Consider the following 15,091-nt stretch of genomic DNA (forward strand, 5'->3'; position numbering starts at 1 on the left):
ATGAGCAACTCTTTTTACCTCCTGTGAAGAGGAAGAAAGCCACTAGCAACACTAGTATGGATCACAGGAATAGGCATACATCCCAGACACACTTACCATTAAAGCAAATGTGAATCTTTATGTAAACTAGTATCATAAAAGTTCAACCTGGGCTTCCCTGGTGGCACAGTGGTTAAGAATCCGCCTGCCAAGGCAGGGGACATAGGTTCAAGCCCTGGTCCAGGAAGATACTACACGCCATGGAGCAACTAACCCTGTGCGCCACAACTACTGAGCCTGCGCTCTAGAGCCTGTAAGCCACAACTACTGAAGCCTGCGCATCTAGAGCCCACGCTCCACAACAAGAGAAGCCACCGCAGTAGTCTGTGAGAAGCCCGCGCGCCGCAACAAAGAGGAGTCCCCGCTTGCCACAACGAGAGAAAGCCCGCACACAGCAACAAAGACCCAACGCAGCCAAAAATAAATAAAAATAAAAATAAAAAAATTTATTAGAAAAAAAAGAAAGTCCAACCTGCTGATTTAACACTGTAAACAAAGACAGGCAGAGTACCTTTTCACTTAGAAATCTGTAACAGTGCCAGTAATGGTGGGTCAGATGACTTTTATTGAAGACTTGCTCAATCTCATAAACCAATATGATATGGGCCTTAAAAAACAATTCAATGGCAGGCAGCCTGAGGGAGACTCATTCTGTGCTCTCTTATTCTAGGCTTTCTAACCAAAGGCAACATTCCTTCACTCTACTATTCATTTCTTCCAGGCGGATACACCTTGTCTTACAGTACATTAATTCCTACTTTTGTCTTCCACCCATCTGTTTTCCAAAATCCTTTTGTAAGTACATGGTATGTTTAGCATACTCAGCTACAGGTAATAGTCTTTGTTCTCTTAGCTCAGGAAACTAAATGCTTATGAGAAAGGACAGACTGTTCTGAAGGCTGTTAGCAGTACGAGACTAATGACATTTTCCCCCCTGGCTTTGAGAACTAAAGCTTCTTTAACACAACTCACTGGGCCTTATCATACTTAAAGCCACCACACTCTCTTCACCTTGGCTATTTTTCTGTACTGTTCACAGATTCTACATAGTAGCTGTAAAAGGAATGTCACTTAAGAAGTCACTGATTTATAAACACCAATAATTAAATTCCAGTTCTGATCCTCCAAAGTTACTATCGTGATGGGTCATTATGAACAGTACACCATGCCTTCTACATGGTACTCTCTGAGCCCTCCAGGTACTACCTATAGACCTCACATTTCGGAACGTGTTCATCCCACACATAGTGTGTGAGGGTTTCTTTTAATCAAACAATAAAAAGGATGAAGATGAGCCCAATAAGCTTATTTCAGAGGTTGACCATTTCCAATTCTTGTCAGAACACCTTAATTACTAAGATTAAAACTGCCAGCCAGATATTTCACTATTGATGATGATAAAATCACAGCTGTAAGGAATCTTAGGGGGCATCTAATGGAACTGCTTCACTTTCTAGATGAAGGATCTGAGGTCTGGAGGTTGAAGTGATGGGCCTAAGATCAGACTTCAAGTTAGAAGTTGGCCATGATGATGACCAAGAACTTCCAGCTCTTAGTATAGTTTTTTAAACCCATACTTGTTTCTTCCCAACAGGAATTTGGGAAGCCAAGTGCCCAGGGAACGAAACCTATAGTTAAGTCAGTCCCATTTTAGTATCTTTACTGACAGACATATGAAACAAGAATGGTGTCCTAGAAAAGTAGCCAAGAAAGTAAAACCAAGTGCCAAGCCTACACAGTCAGGGCTTAGTAAGCCAACGGAGAAACCAATTTTAGAATGTCTTGCCTTAAAGTAATTTTTAAAAAGCACCTGAGACAGAACTTTGGAGCTAGAAGGTACTGTAAATATTATTTTATTCAACTTGTCCTTTTTACATATGATAAAACCTTTAATAATAAGTACAAACCTTATTAATAATAAGTATACATTTCCTTTTGTAGAAATGTGTAATAAATTACTGAAGAGAGAACATAACCTTTTATTTCTTAAGTTTAGACTATGAGAAGTGTAGAATAAAAGGAAAATATTTTACTTTGAGCCCAAGTCCATAATCTTAATCAATCATGCTGACACACAAAGACATCTCAGATTATGGTAAGAATATTAAAAACATTTGCATATATCTAAAAGCTAGCATCATGGGTCAAATCACATCATAATAAATGTAAACAAGTACCTATGATTTGTCCACTAAAATAGAATTGTTAAAAACAGTACAATATTAGAACTGGTAAATTTGTTTCTTGTGGGAATACAGGTTACAATATATGTACAGTAAGGGTACAGGTATACTGGGCTGAACAAATAAGTAAATGGATGGTGGGAGCAAGGTTTTTCATTATCAAAGAAGGATATTACAGGAAAGCAAGCAAAGACGGAATTCTAAAATAAACCCTGTGGTACTGGATTAAAGCCAGAGACATCAATATAAACGAAACATAGAAACAATTATAGATATGTCTGTATACAAAGGTTAGTATGTATACATATACTATCTAGCCCTATCTGATAAGATGGCCTAGAAGTAATGATACCCCGCTAGCAATGAACATACCTAGTGCTCAGAAGTTTCTAAATACTACTCTCCAATAAAAAGAACAAGGGCTTCTTGGAGAAATGGCTGATTCTAGGGCTGGGGCATGGAAAATATAAGAAAAGCCTGGAACATCTTGTTGTACCAGAAAGTAAGGAAGTGGTCAAAACACAAAAGGATAGGGGCAGGTTACAGGGATACAGGAGCCACCTTAAAGAGCTCCCTCTGGAGCTGGAACAATCTGGGCAACAAAATAAATAATGTAGCACTGGACTGTAACTCCAACTATAAAATAAATATACATGAGTATATTTATTAACTATGAGTCCATAGTTATATAAATAAATGAAGGAGAAGTGGCAAACTTCCTTACAAAGAATTCCAAATAATATATAAAGATACTCTCCCTTCCAAGAGGTGGAGCTTAATTCTATACACCCCCCAGGGACTTCCCTGGTGGTTCAGTGGGTAACACTCTGCGCTCCCAATGCAGGGGGCCCGGGTTCAATCCCTGGTCGGGCAACTAGATCCCACATGCATGCCGAGACTAAGAGTTTACATGCTGCAACGAAAAAAAGCTCGCATGTTGCAAGACCCGGCAGGGCATAAATGTTTTTAAAAATAACAAAATTCTACACACCCTCCAACCCACTCTATCTTAGTGATAGAGTAGGGAAAGAGAAAAGGTGTAACTTTACAGTGGAGAAACTGGCAAACTACTCAACCTAGTGACCAAGGTTAATATCACCAGTGATGTTATGCAAATATCAAGTACCCTCCACCCCCACAGGCCACTTCACCATCACAGCATTCTTCCCCAAACCCATAACATCAGTCTAACCATGTGGAAAACATCAGATAAGCTCAGACTGGGGGACATTATAAAGCAGGGGTCCCCAACCCCCAGGCCACAGACTGGTACTTGTCCATGGCCTATTAGGAACTGGGCTGCACAGCAGGAGGTGAATGGCAGGTGAGCAACCAAAGCTTCATCTGTGTTTACAGCCGCTCCCCATCGCTTGCATTACCGCCTGAGCTCCGCCTCCTGTCAGGTCAGCGGTGGCATTAGATTCTCAGAGGGGCGCGAACCCTACTGTGAACTGCGCATGCGAGGGATCGAGGTTGCCTGCTCCTTATGAGAATCTAATGCCTGATGATCTGAGGGGGAGCTGAGGTGGTGATGCTAGTGCTGGGGAGCGGCTGCAAATACAGACTATCATTAGCAGAGAGGTCTGACCGCACACAGACCATAATAAATCAACTGCTTGCAGACTCATATCAAAACTCCATCAGTGAGTGGCAAGTGAAAACGAGCTCAGGGCTCCCACTGATTCTGCATTATGGTGAGTTGTATAATTATTTCATTACATATTACAATGTAATAATAACAGAAATAAAGTGCACAATAAATGTAATGTGCTCGAATCATCCCAAAACCACAGCCACCCCCATCCGTGGAAAAATTGTCTTCCACAAAACTGGTCTCTGGTGCCAAAAAGGTTGAGGTCCGCTGTTATAAAGGATACTTTATATAAAGGATACTTGCCAGTATTCCTCAAAACTATCAGGGTTCGTGAAAAACACAGAAAAGACTGAGAAATTGTCACAGACCAGAGGAGACTGGGAGACATGACAACTAAGTACAATATGGGACCCTAGACTGGTTTCTGGAACAGAAGATTCCTGAGTGGAAAAACTGATGAAATCTAAATAAAGTTTGCAGTTGAGTTCATAGTAATGTACAAATGCTGATGTCTTCATTCTAGCAAGTGTGCCATGATTATGTAAGATGCTAACAATGGGGGAAACTGGGTATATGGGAACTCTGTATCACCTCTGAAACTTTACTGTAAATCTAAAATTGTTCCAAAGTAAAGTTTACTAAAAGAAATTAGTATAGCATTAAAAAAGTGTACTTTCAAACACTAAGAGTTAAAGTTGTAACACAGCCAACACAAACAATTCTCTCTGTAGTGAAGTGACTATAAAGGAGAGTGCTTTGATCTAGCAGGGGGTAGAACAAGGTTGTAGCAGGGCAGGCAGGAGGGGCTGTCACGCACTCAATTCTTCAGAGGCCTCAAAAAGACCACATCATCAACTGGACACACAAGTCATTCCCATCTGCAGGGAGATCTTGCCCTTCCAGTGCAACCCCTTCTCAGCAGTGCCATAAAGACATTAACAGTCTTCAAACAGGGGGAACAGCAATGACTGCACAAATGAACCATCTTGACATGGATGTTCGGCTGAAGCTGCCTGACTAGTTCCAGAGCCTGCCTCTGGCGCACAGAATATGCAAGTGGAAGCCACAAAAAGCAAGCAATAAACTGCCACATTAATAGGTTCCACTTGGTCTGGGTTTCCGAAGGGGAAAGGTAGGGGAGTCGGTAAAGCACCACCTTCAAAAATCCAGTTTACAAGGACACCTCAAAGTAATTCCAACTGTGGTTAGGACTGAAATCTTACAGGCTTCTTTCTGATCTCTAGAGCAACTACCTTGGGCTCGTCCCTAAGAGCTGTAAGAGCACCAGGAGACACAGGCTAGCTTTAGCCTGCATGTACCTACAAGATAACCGGGGAGGCCACTTCTAGATTTGGAGGTTGCAAATTCAAATCCTTCCTAAAGCTCAACTCATCTTCATAGCACAACAGGAACCCCACATTTCCCCTGAGAATTAAGAAACAACTTGGGTCTGTAGAGGTAAACAGGCTCTAGTCAGCTGCTGGGCTACAAGCTACGGGCTCACATTTCATTTCTAGAGTAGGAAGGCTGGATATGTGCTGCTTGGCTTCAGTGAGAGAGGCTTGAAAGGAGAGAGTCTGAGCACTGGTAAACTAGTGGCCTGAAACATGCCCTGACAGTAAGTAGCGCAAAGGTCAACATTATGAGTATCTTTTTTGTGTCTGCCTCTTTCCAGTCTCAACTTCCAGTCTGTTTTTCTACACTGTTTACTCAACACATGCCTGGCTCTCATGACACCTGCCCAGGCACTCAGATACTTTCACTCTCTATGAACACAACACCTACCTCAGCATCTACGGGGGAAGATGGGACAGCCAGACTCCAGTTCATTAGCTCCTCAGAGGACAACTCCTGTTTTCTGGGGCCCAGGCCCCTTCTACTGCAGAGTGACTGTTGAAGGGCTGTCTCTACTCAGCTCTGCTTCCCTACCCATTCTCACTCCCCACCCCATCTTGCCACAGTGTGCATTAAAGACTTATTCCTTAGTTTCATATTATTCTCAGGAATTTCATTTTAAAATGCAAATGCCCCCTAAAGGAACATAGTAAGCTACATTAACTCCATTATCAGATCAACCAACGGGCACAAGTTCACAAAGGGGAGAAGATAAAGAGAAGCCCAGGAAAGAGCACTGGAAGCCTGGATAAGACAAGACAGTAAGGAGTCCCCAGTGCCCAGAATAGGAAGAGGGGCTCAGAAAGAAAAGCAGAAATGGCAACAAAAAAGAGACTATTCCTCTTCACAATTTTTTCAAATCATGCCCTATTTAATAATCATGAGGGACTTCCCTGGTGGCACAGTGGTTAAGAATCTGCCTGCCAATGCAGGGGTCATGGGTTCAATCCCTGGTCCAGGAAGATCCCACACGCCGCGGAGCAACTAAGCCCTTGCACCACAACTACTGAGCCTGTGCTCTAGAGCCCGCGAGTCACAACTACTGAGCCCGCGCAGTGAGAGCCCGCGCTCTGCAACAAGAGAAGCACCCGCACCGCAATGAAGACCCAATGCAGACAAAAATAAAAATTACAAAAAAAACCAAAACATGAGCTTTTGCCTTAACTTGTATGTGTGGCGGGGGTGGGAGGGCAGGTAATCGCGATCATTGAATCACTTAGTTATTTACTTCAGGTCTGAGGAAATAAGGATCCCTACTTCCCAAACCCAGTAAGATCAGTGCCATGAAACAAAGAGTGAAAACATGTCTGAGACAAAAGATGAAATCAGCTCAGAATGGGGAAAAAAACCCAAATTGCCATTAATCGGGCTGGGAGGACAGACAGAGATAAAGGCAGGTACAAAGAAAATAGGAAACACTATTTCCCCCAAGGTCATACAGCAGCTGTAAAATGCTATAATGACCCTCTCTGAGTGGCTACTGCTTTCTTACCAACGACGCCCCCAGACCAGCTTTGTTACAGCCATCTATTACTAAGGATACCCAACTGCCACCCACGATAGCACCCAAGCCCTAACTAATCCTCACTTCTAGTCCTGCCTCAGAAACAGCAGCCAATCCAAAATTGATCCCACTTCCCTAGAGCCTCCTCAGAATCCTTCAGCAGGAACCCAACCTTACAGAAGCTGCTTCCCTCCTCCCTCTTACTGCACGGCATCCCACAGGTCACCTGGAGTGTCTTCCCTCACCACGTATGTCTATCTGGTTTTGTCAGACTACAGGCTTGTTTCAGGTGATCTCTGAACCCAGACGCCTTCCTCCCTTCCCCCTCCCAGCCTCAACTCCTAGAAGCAGAGACTCCACCCCTTCCTACCAGTCTTCCCTTCCTGTACAACTGCCCTCCCCACCAGCTGATAATATAAGGAAAAGGAGTGAATTCAATGATAAGGAGGTCAAAAAAAGAAAGAGAAGGAGCAGCCCCAAGAATAAAGAAAAACCAGGAGTATATAGTATTCTAGAAGTCTAATGACAAAAGTGTTTCAAGGAAAACAGAGTTATTAAGTGGGTCCAATCCAGCTAATAAATCAAGTTAGTTGAAAACTGAGAACAAGGCACTGGATGTAGTATCATGCAGGTCACTGGTGATTTTGAAAAGAGCAGCAGTTTTAGTGGAATGGTAGGGACAGAAGCCTGAATGGAAAAAATTCGTGAGACTAGGAAACAGGAGGTGGAGATAGCCATTACTGATACTAAATGTTTGAAGGACTTCTGAAAGAGAGCAGAGAAATGGGGAAGAAGCTGGAGGAGGAAAATTAATAATATTACATTATATGTAAAAGCAAGAAAAATTTTTTAATCAATCCAATCTATAGTTATTGTTTCAAGGCATGTAAAACAATAATGTGTGCCAACATTACATCTCCAAAGGAATTTTTTTTTTTTTTTTTTTTTGCAGTACGCGGGCCTCTCACTGTTGTGGCCTCTCCTGTTGCGGAGCACAGGCTCCGGGCGTGCAGGCTCAGCGGCCATGGCTCATGGGCCCAGCCGCCCCGCAGCATGTGGGATCTTCCCGGACAGGGGCATGAACCCGCGTCCCCTGCAACGGCAGGCGGACTCTCAACCACTGCGCCACCAGGGAAGCTCCTCTCCAAAGGATTTTTTAATTTTATATTGGAAGAAGTTTAAAATAACTCAAATGTCCATCAGTGGGGACTAAGCTAGAAAAATGAAGACATATCTACCTGAGGGGATACGCCACAGCCATAAAAACGAATGAATATTTCTACAGTGATCTCTAGAATATAATTATGAAGTGAAAAAAAGTAAGATGCAGATCAATATCTATAGTTATGACACTTCTTTGTAAGAAAAAGGACACATTTATATACATTTGCTGGTGTCTGCAAAACAAAACAAAATGCAACACTGAATGGATAATCTATAAATGAATAAATAAAAATGAGCACTTATAGGAGGAGGAAGGCACTATCTGAAGGGGACAGAACGGGAGGGAGACCTTTCTAAATACACCATTCCTAAATTGAGACTTAGGATCATAGAAATGTTCTACATACTCAAGAAAACAAAAAACAAAAAAACCAACACGCTAGGTCAAAGGGGGACAAGAGTTAAGAACTGGAGATTAAAAATAAATTTCCGGGCTTCCCTGGTGGCGCAGTGGTTGAGAGTCCGCCTGCCAATGCAGGGGACAGGAGTTTGTGCCCCGGTCCGGGAGGATCTCACATACCGCGGAGCGGCTGGGCCTGTGAGCCATGGCCGCTGAGCCTGCGCGTCCGGAGCCTGTGCTCCGCAACGGGAGAGGCCACAACAGTGAGAGGCCAGCATACTGCAAAAAAAAAAAAAAAATAATAATAATAATTTTCCTAGGATGGTGACTGACACAGAATAGGTGCTCAATAGAAAATTATTTTTAAAAAAAGAAAATTATTTATGCAGAAATACTTAGCAGTGTGACATTAAAAAATGTTTACTGTGTTGCACTGTTGGAAGTTAGATTCAATGCTAAGAGTAATGTCTGATGATTGCCTATGTCTAACTGTCGCTGGAGGACTCTACCAATGACAGTAAAACAGGTTTCCTATATAAAATCTAAGAGTTTATGATACCTGTAAAAAGGGAATATAATATTTGATCCTCCTCTTCATTCACTAGTTTCACTGAAAGTAAATAAAGCACCAAACCCTTACTCTAAAGAACTGGCAATTAAAGGTAAAGAATTAAGCATTTAATCTAGCCTTATCTGTAAAACTGAATTTCAGGAAAATAAGTCATTGTTGATAAATAAATGTTTCCTCCGCCCAAAACTACTCTAGCTAATATATGTGGGAAAAAATTGCCACTTTGTAATCCCTAATTGGAATGATTCAGGCAATAATCAATGAACAAAACCATTAGACAAAAGGTTGGTTGATGGGGAGGAGCTTTGGAGGGATCAGACTGTCACCACTTGAACACTTTGATTGATCTCAGCATCACTAAGAGCCAAATAATTTTGAAAAAGAAGTACAAAGTTAGAGGTCTCACACTTCTTGATTTCAAAACTTACTACAAAACTACAGTATCAAAATAGTGTGGTACTGGCAGAAAGACAGACATATAGACCACGGAATAGAATGGAGAGCTCAAAAATAAACCCTCACATTTATGGTCAAATGATTTTTGACAAGAATACTAAGAGCATTCAATGGGGAAGGGAAGTCTTTTCAACAAAGGGTGTTGAGAAAACTGGATATCCACATGCAAAAGAATGAATTTGGATCCCTACCTTACACCATATACAAAAATTAACTCAAAATGGATCAAAGATCTAAACGTACGAACTAAACCTCTGAGAAGAAAACAGAAGGAAAGCTTCATGACACTGGATTTGGAAGTGATTTCTTGGATTTGACTCCAAAAGCACAGGCAACCAAAGAAAAAAGAAACTGGACTACATCAAAATTAAAACTTTTGTGCATCAAAGGACACAATCAACAGAGTGCAAAGGTAAACACCGAATGGAGAAAATATTTACAAATCAATATCTGATAATGGGCAAATATCCAAAATATATAAAGAACTCCTACAAAATAAAACTAATAACCTGATTTGAAAATGGGCGAGGGCTTCCCTGGTGGCGCAGTGGTTGGGAGTCCGCCTGCCGATGCAGGGGACACGGGTTCGTGCCCCGGTCTGGGAGGATCCCACATGCCGCGGAGCTGCTGGGCCCGTGAGCCATGGCCGCTGGGCCTGCGCGTCCGGAGCCTGTGCTCCGCGGCGGGAGAGGCCACGGCGGTGAGAGGCCCACGTACCGCAAAAAAATAAAAAAATAAAAATAAAAATAAAAATAAATGAAAATGGGCGAAGGGCCTTTTGCCTCGCTGCATATGAGAAAGCAAGATGGGTCACCAGCAGCTCTAATGGAACCATCCAAGAAAATCAGGCCGGGGTTCTTGCTCTTGCTGCATCTGCTCAAAACTGCACAGTACGATCCAAAAGTACAGCCTCAATGTGTACCACCAGTGTTTCCAACAGTACACGAAGGAGATGGGCTTCATTAAGTTGGACTAAGCCAACTTCTTGAATGGGTCATCCAGGACATCTACCTTACCACAGAAACAATGCTAGCTCTTTGTACATTAAAACAAAAACAAAAACCCTTTTCAATTTTGAGAGTTTTAATGTGAATGGAATAGTCAACTGACTACAGAAATCTCCTTTTAAAAATTTACTGTTATCTTCTCAACGGATTCATCTTCAAAATATGTGGCTTATTTTCCCTCAGTTATATAAAAGTATTCAAGCTGGAGGGAAAAATGGGCAAAGGACGTGAACAAACTGAAGGACCTAAAAGCACAGGTAAAGATGCTCGATATCATTCATCATTAGGGAACTACAAATCAAAACCATAATGAGATACTACCTCACACTCATTAGGATGGCTACTGTCAAAAAAACAGGAAATAACAAGTCTGTGCAAGATGTGGAGAAACTGGAACCCTTGCACATTGGTGGGAGGGTAAAATGGTACAGCCACTATGGAAACCAGTATGGCATTTCCTTAAAAAATTAAAAATAGAATTGCCATATGGTCCAGCAATACCATTTCTAGGTATATACCCAAAAGCACTAAAAGCAGAGTTTCAAAGAGATATTTGTATACCCATTTTCATAACAGCATTATTCATAATACCAAAAGGTAGAAGCAATCGAAGTGTACATTGATAGATAAATGATTTTAAAACTGTGGGATATACATACAATGGATTATTCAGCTTTGTAAAGTTGGAAAATTCTCAGCCATGTTACAACTTGGATGAACCTTTAACATGAACTGATATAAAAGCCAGTCACAAAAGGACAAAAACTGTGTGATACCACTTATATGAGGTACCCAGATAGTCAAATTCAGAGACAGGAAGTAGAATGGTGGCTGTCAGGGGCTGGAGGGAGAGGGAGAAGAGGAGTTATTATTTAATAGGTACAGAGTTTCAGTTTTGCAAGAGTTCTGGAGATAGATGGTGATGATGGCTGTATAACAATGTGAACGAGCTTAATGCCACTGAACTGTATACTTAAAAATGGTTAAGATGGTAAATTGTTATGTGTATTTCACCACAATTCAAACAAAACCCTGAGGCCCAGTAACTTTAAATTAGTTGCTCAAGGTCACTCACTATTATGTGGCAGACTCAAAACCAGAGGTCAGATCTATTAACTCCTGGACTAGTACTTATCTATAACATCAGGCAGCACTTTTTTTCCCCCTACCCCTGGTCAGTTTTGAATGTTCCACCAACCAGGAAAGAAAGGGTACTTATGGAGACAACTATTCCTGGCAGAAAAGATGGAAATACTAACATCTTAATAATTTGAAATTTTATAGCCTACTAATAAAGTATAACTGAGTGGATGATAGCACAATTGCAGAAGATATAGCATGAAAGTACATTTAAGCAACTTAAATTGCTAATTTAAATCTCAAAGTATAATTATGTTTTAAGGGTAACACAGGGAATCAAAACTATAGCACATTAAGAGCCAAACGTATGTAACTGGAAAAAAATATACAGATTAAAACTGGCATTTTAACAATCGTTTTGCATTTACTTTGAAAAGCACTTAAATGTAACATTGGATAAAAGGGCTTAACATTTATTGTTCATTTTACATGCAAATAGGGAGAAAAATGGCTGGAATTCTCATTCCTTCACTACTTCTACTGCATTTCTCAACCAATCAGATTGTGACACACTTGGTGCTTCTTCATATCTGTAGTATTTTTACCAAAGGGTAATTTAAAATAGAATATTTGAACAGAAGAAGTACTTCCAAGTATTTAGTTCAAGAATCAGAAAGTCAAATTTTAGGCTAGCAACTGATTTACTTAATTCAACCTTAAGTAGTTCCATTAAAAAAAGAGAGAAAGAGGTCTGTTCTTCTTGGTACATGTGCTTTAAAGTAAGGTTTAACTTAAGACTCTGATATCTTTCTGCAGAGGTACTATGTATGTTCTGAATACTAAAAAGCCTAATAACAAGACATAGCCCCGTCTTTTTTAAAAAACTCAAACGCTATCTTTGACATAATCATGGACAAAAAGGGTAAAACAGCATTACTGATGGTAATTAGTTAACCTTGGTGAGGTCTCTGATAATGTACTACATCAACTCTCCCTTCCCCCTCCTCCTAAAAGAGGATGGGCTTTGTTTCTGGGTTCAGGGAAACTGCTCCCAGTCAACATCATCATCCTAGCTGGACCAATGTGAGAACTAGCGATACAAAGAAAATAGATACCCCTTCCCCTCAACATTCTCTCCTAAGAGAACTACATTACAGACGTCACATTCACTGACAAGTCAGAGTCAGACAGAGACAAAGCAGAACTTGTTAAATGTTTCTTCATTCTCCTTTCATTTTTCACTTTCTTCATCTCTTTGGTCCTACCCAATCTTCCTAAGTATCCCTTCCTCTTCATTTCCATTGCAGGCACTTATTAACAGGCCCAAAATTTTCCTGGCTTGAATCTGGGCACAGAGCTTTGAGGGAACGAATGACTACTCATCCCTAGACTGAAGTAGCAGCATCCACACACAGTGGGTCTTGGGACTCACTCATAGCCATTGGGACTTCCCAGTCCTACAAAGGGAGCCGCCCTCGCCACCCTCTCACAGCAGAGGTACAATGCATTGGGCCTTTTAGTCTGGGCCATGACACTCTGCTACTCATCTCTATTCCAGATGACCTGTGGGTGTAAATATGCTTCAGAGTACCATCACCTTCAATCTACCTCCCACTCTTTTGCACACAGAACCCTCAACTCATGCCAAACTGCATTAGTCATGATCAACCAGAGTTTATGCTTATTTACTGCAATCTGGAAATGTGATACCTTGTCACCAATCTGAATCTTTTTAGTTAAAATACTGCATATCTGGGAAAGCCCCTTCAGACACCATTTGACCTAGAAAGTTATTATTTCCTAATGTTTACTATTTTTTATTACTGAAAATAAGTTTTAATAGACTTCAGTATTTTTAAGACTTTATTTTTAGAAGATGTAGGTTCACAGCAAAACTGAGAAGATAATATACTCTGCCTCCACATACATAAAATCTCCTTTACTATCAATATCCTACATAAAAGTGGTGTATTTGTTACAACTGATGAATCTACACAGACACATCATTATCACCCGAAGTCCATAGTTTATGTCAGAGTTCACTCTTGTGTTGCACATTCTATGGGTTTTAATAAATGTATAATGACATGTTTCCACCACTGTAGTATCACAGAATAGTTTCACTGCCCTAAAAATCCTCTGTGCTCTGCCTATTCATCCCTCCCTCCCCCAGCCCCTGGCAACCACTATTTCCACAGTTCTGCCTTTTCTAAAATGTTATATAGTTGGCTACATACAGTATGTAGCCTTTTCAGATTGGTTTCTTTCACATAGAAATATGCACTTAAAGGTGTTCTGTATCTTTTCATGAAGTGAAAGCTCATTTCTTTTTCATGCTGGATAGTATTCCACTATCTAGATGTACCGAAGTTTATTTACCCATTCATCTACTGAAGGATGTTTTGATTGCTTCCAAGTTTTGGCAATTATGAATGTAACTGCTATAAATATGGTAAGAATATTTTAGTTTTGTAGGAAACTGCCAAACTGCCTAACGAAGTGACTGTACCACTTTGCATTCTCACCAGCAATAAATGAGTTGCCGTTGCTCCACATCCTTGCCAGCATTTGGCGTTGACAGTGTTCCAGATTTTAGCCATTCTAACAGGTAGGTAGTGGTAACTTATTTGAATTTGCAACTCTCTAATGACATAATGTTGAACATCTTTTTATATGCTTATTTGCACCTGTATATCTTCTTCGGTGAGATGTCAGTTCAACTCTTTTTTGCTTGTTTTTTGAGTAGTTTGTTTTCTTATTATTGAGTTTTAAGAGCTTTCTGTGTATTTTGGATAATAGTCCTTTATCAGATGTGTCTTTTACAAATGTTTTCTCCCAGTCTGTGGCCTGTCTTCTCATTCTCTTGACACTGTCTTTCACAGAGCACTTAAGTTTTTAATTTTAATGAACTCCAGCTTATCAATTCTTTCTTTAGATCATGCCCCTTTGGGGTTGCATTTAAAAAGTCATTGCCTATAATCAATTCACTCTGCTGCACACCTGAAACACAATATTGTAAATCAACTATACTTCAATTAAAAAAAAAAGTCATGGGAAATTCCCTGGCAGTCCGATGGTTAGGACTCCATGCTTTCACTGCTGAGGGCTCCGGTTTGATGAGCTGTGAGACACAACCAAAAAGTCATGGTCGTACCCAAGATCATCAGGTTTCTGCCTATGTTATCTTCTAGGAGTTTTACAGTTTTGCATTTTATGTTTAGATTTATAATCCATTTTGAGTTAATATTTGTGAAGGATGTAAGACCTGTGTGCAGATTCATTTTTTTACATGTAGATGTCTATTTGATCTGGCACCATTTGTTGAAAAGAATACCTTTTCTCCAGTGTATTGTCTTTGTTCCTCTGTCAAAGATCAGTTGACTATATTTGTGTCAGCCCATTTCTGGGCTCTCTCTTCTGTTCCAATTATCTATCTGTTTATTCTTTCACCATTACTACAATATCTTGGTTACTTTATAGGAAGTCTTGAAGTCAGAGTGTCCGTTCTCCAACTCTGTTCTTCTCCATTGCTGAATTGGCTACTCTGGGTCTTTTGCCTTTCTGTATATAATTTAGAATCAGTTTGTTGATTTCCACACAATAACTTGCTGGGATTTTGATTGGGACTGTGTTCAATCTGCACATCAAGCTGGGAAGAACTAATATCTTGAAAACACTGAGTCTTCCTATCCATGAAC

The 15,091-nt window shown here is 40.7% G+C and overlaps 1 protein-coding gene and 1 pseudogene across 1 annotated transcript in view; one reads left to right on the forward strand and one right to left on the reverse strand.

Moving 5' to 3' along the window:
• The window catches only part of ILRUN (inflammation and lipid regulator with UBA-like and NBR1-like domains), a 119,145-nt gene that overhangs the window by 17,388 nt on the left and 86,666 nt on the right, over positions 1 to 15,091 (reverse strand). The gene's annotated exons all lie outside the window — the stretch shown is intronic.
• LOC136129859 (small ribosomal subunit protein uS14-like) lies at positions 10,112 to 10,282 on the forward strand (annotated as a pseudogene).

This window comes from Phocoena phocoena, chromosome 10, assembly GCF_963924675.1.
Source record: "Phocoena phocoena chromosome 10, mPhoPho1.1, whole genome shotgun sequence".
Classification (NCBI taxonomy): Eukaryota; Metazoa; Chordata; class Mammalia; order Artiodactyla; family Phocoenidae; genus Phocoena; species Phocoena phocoena.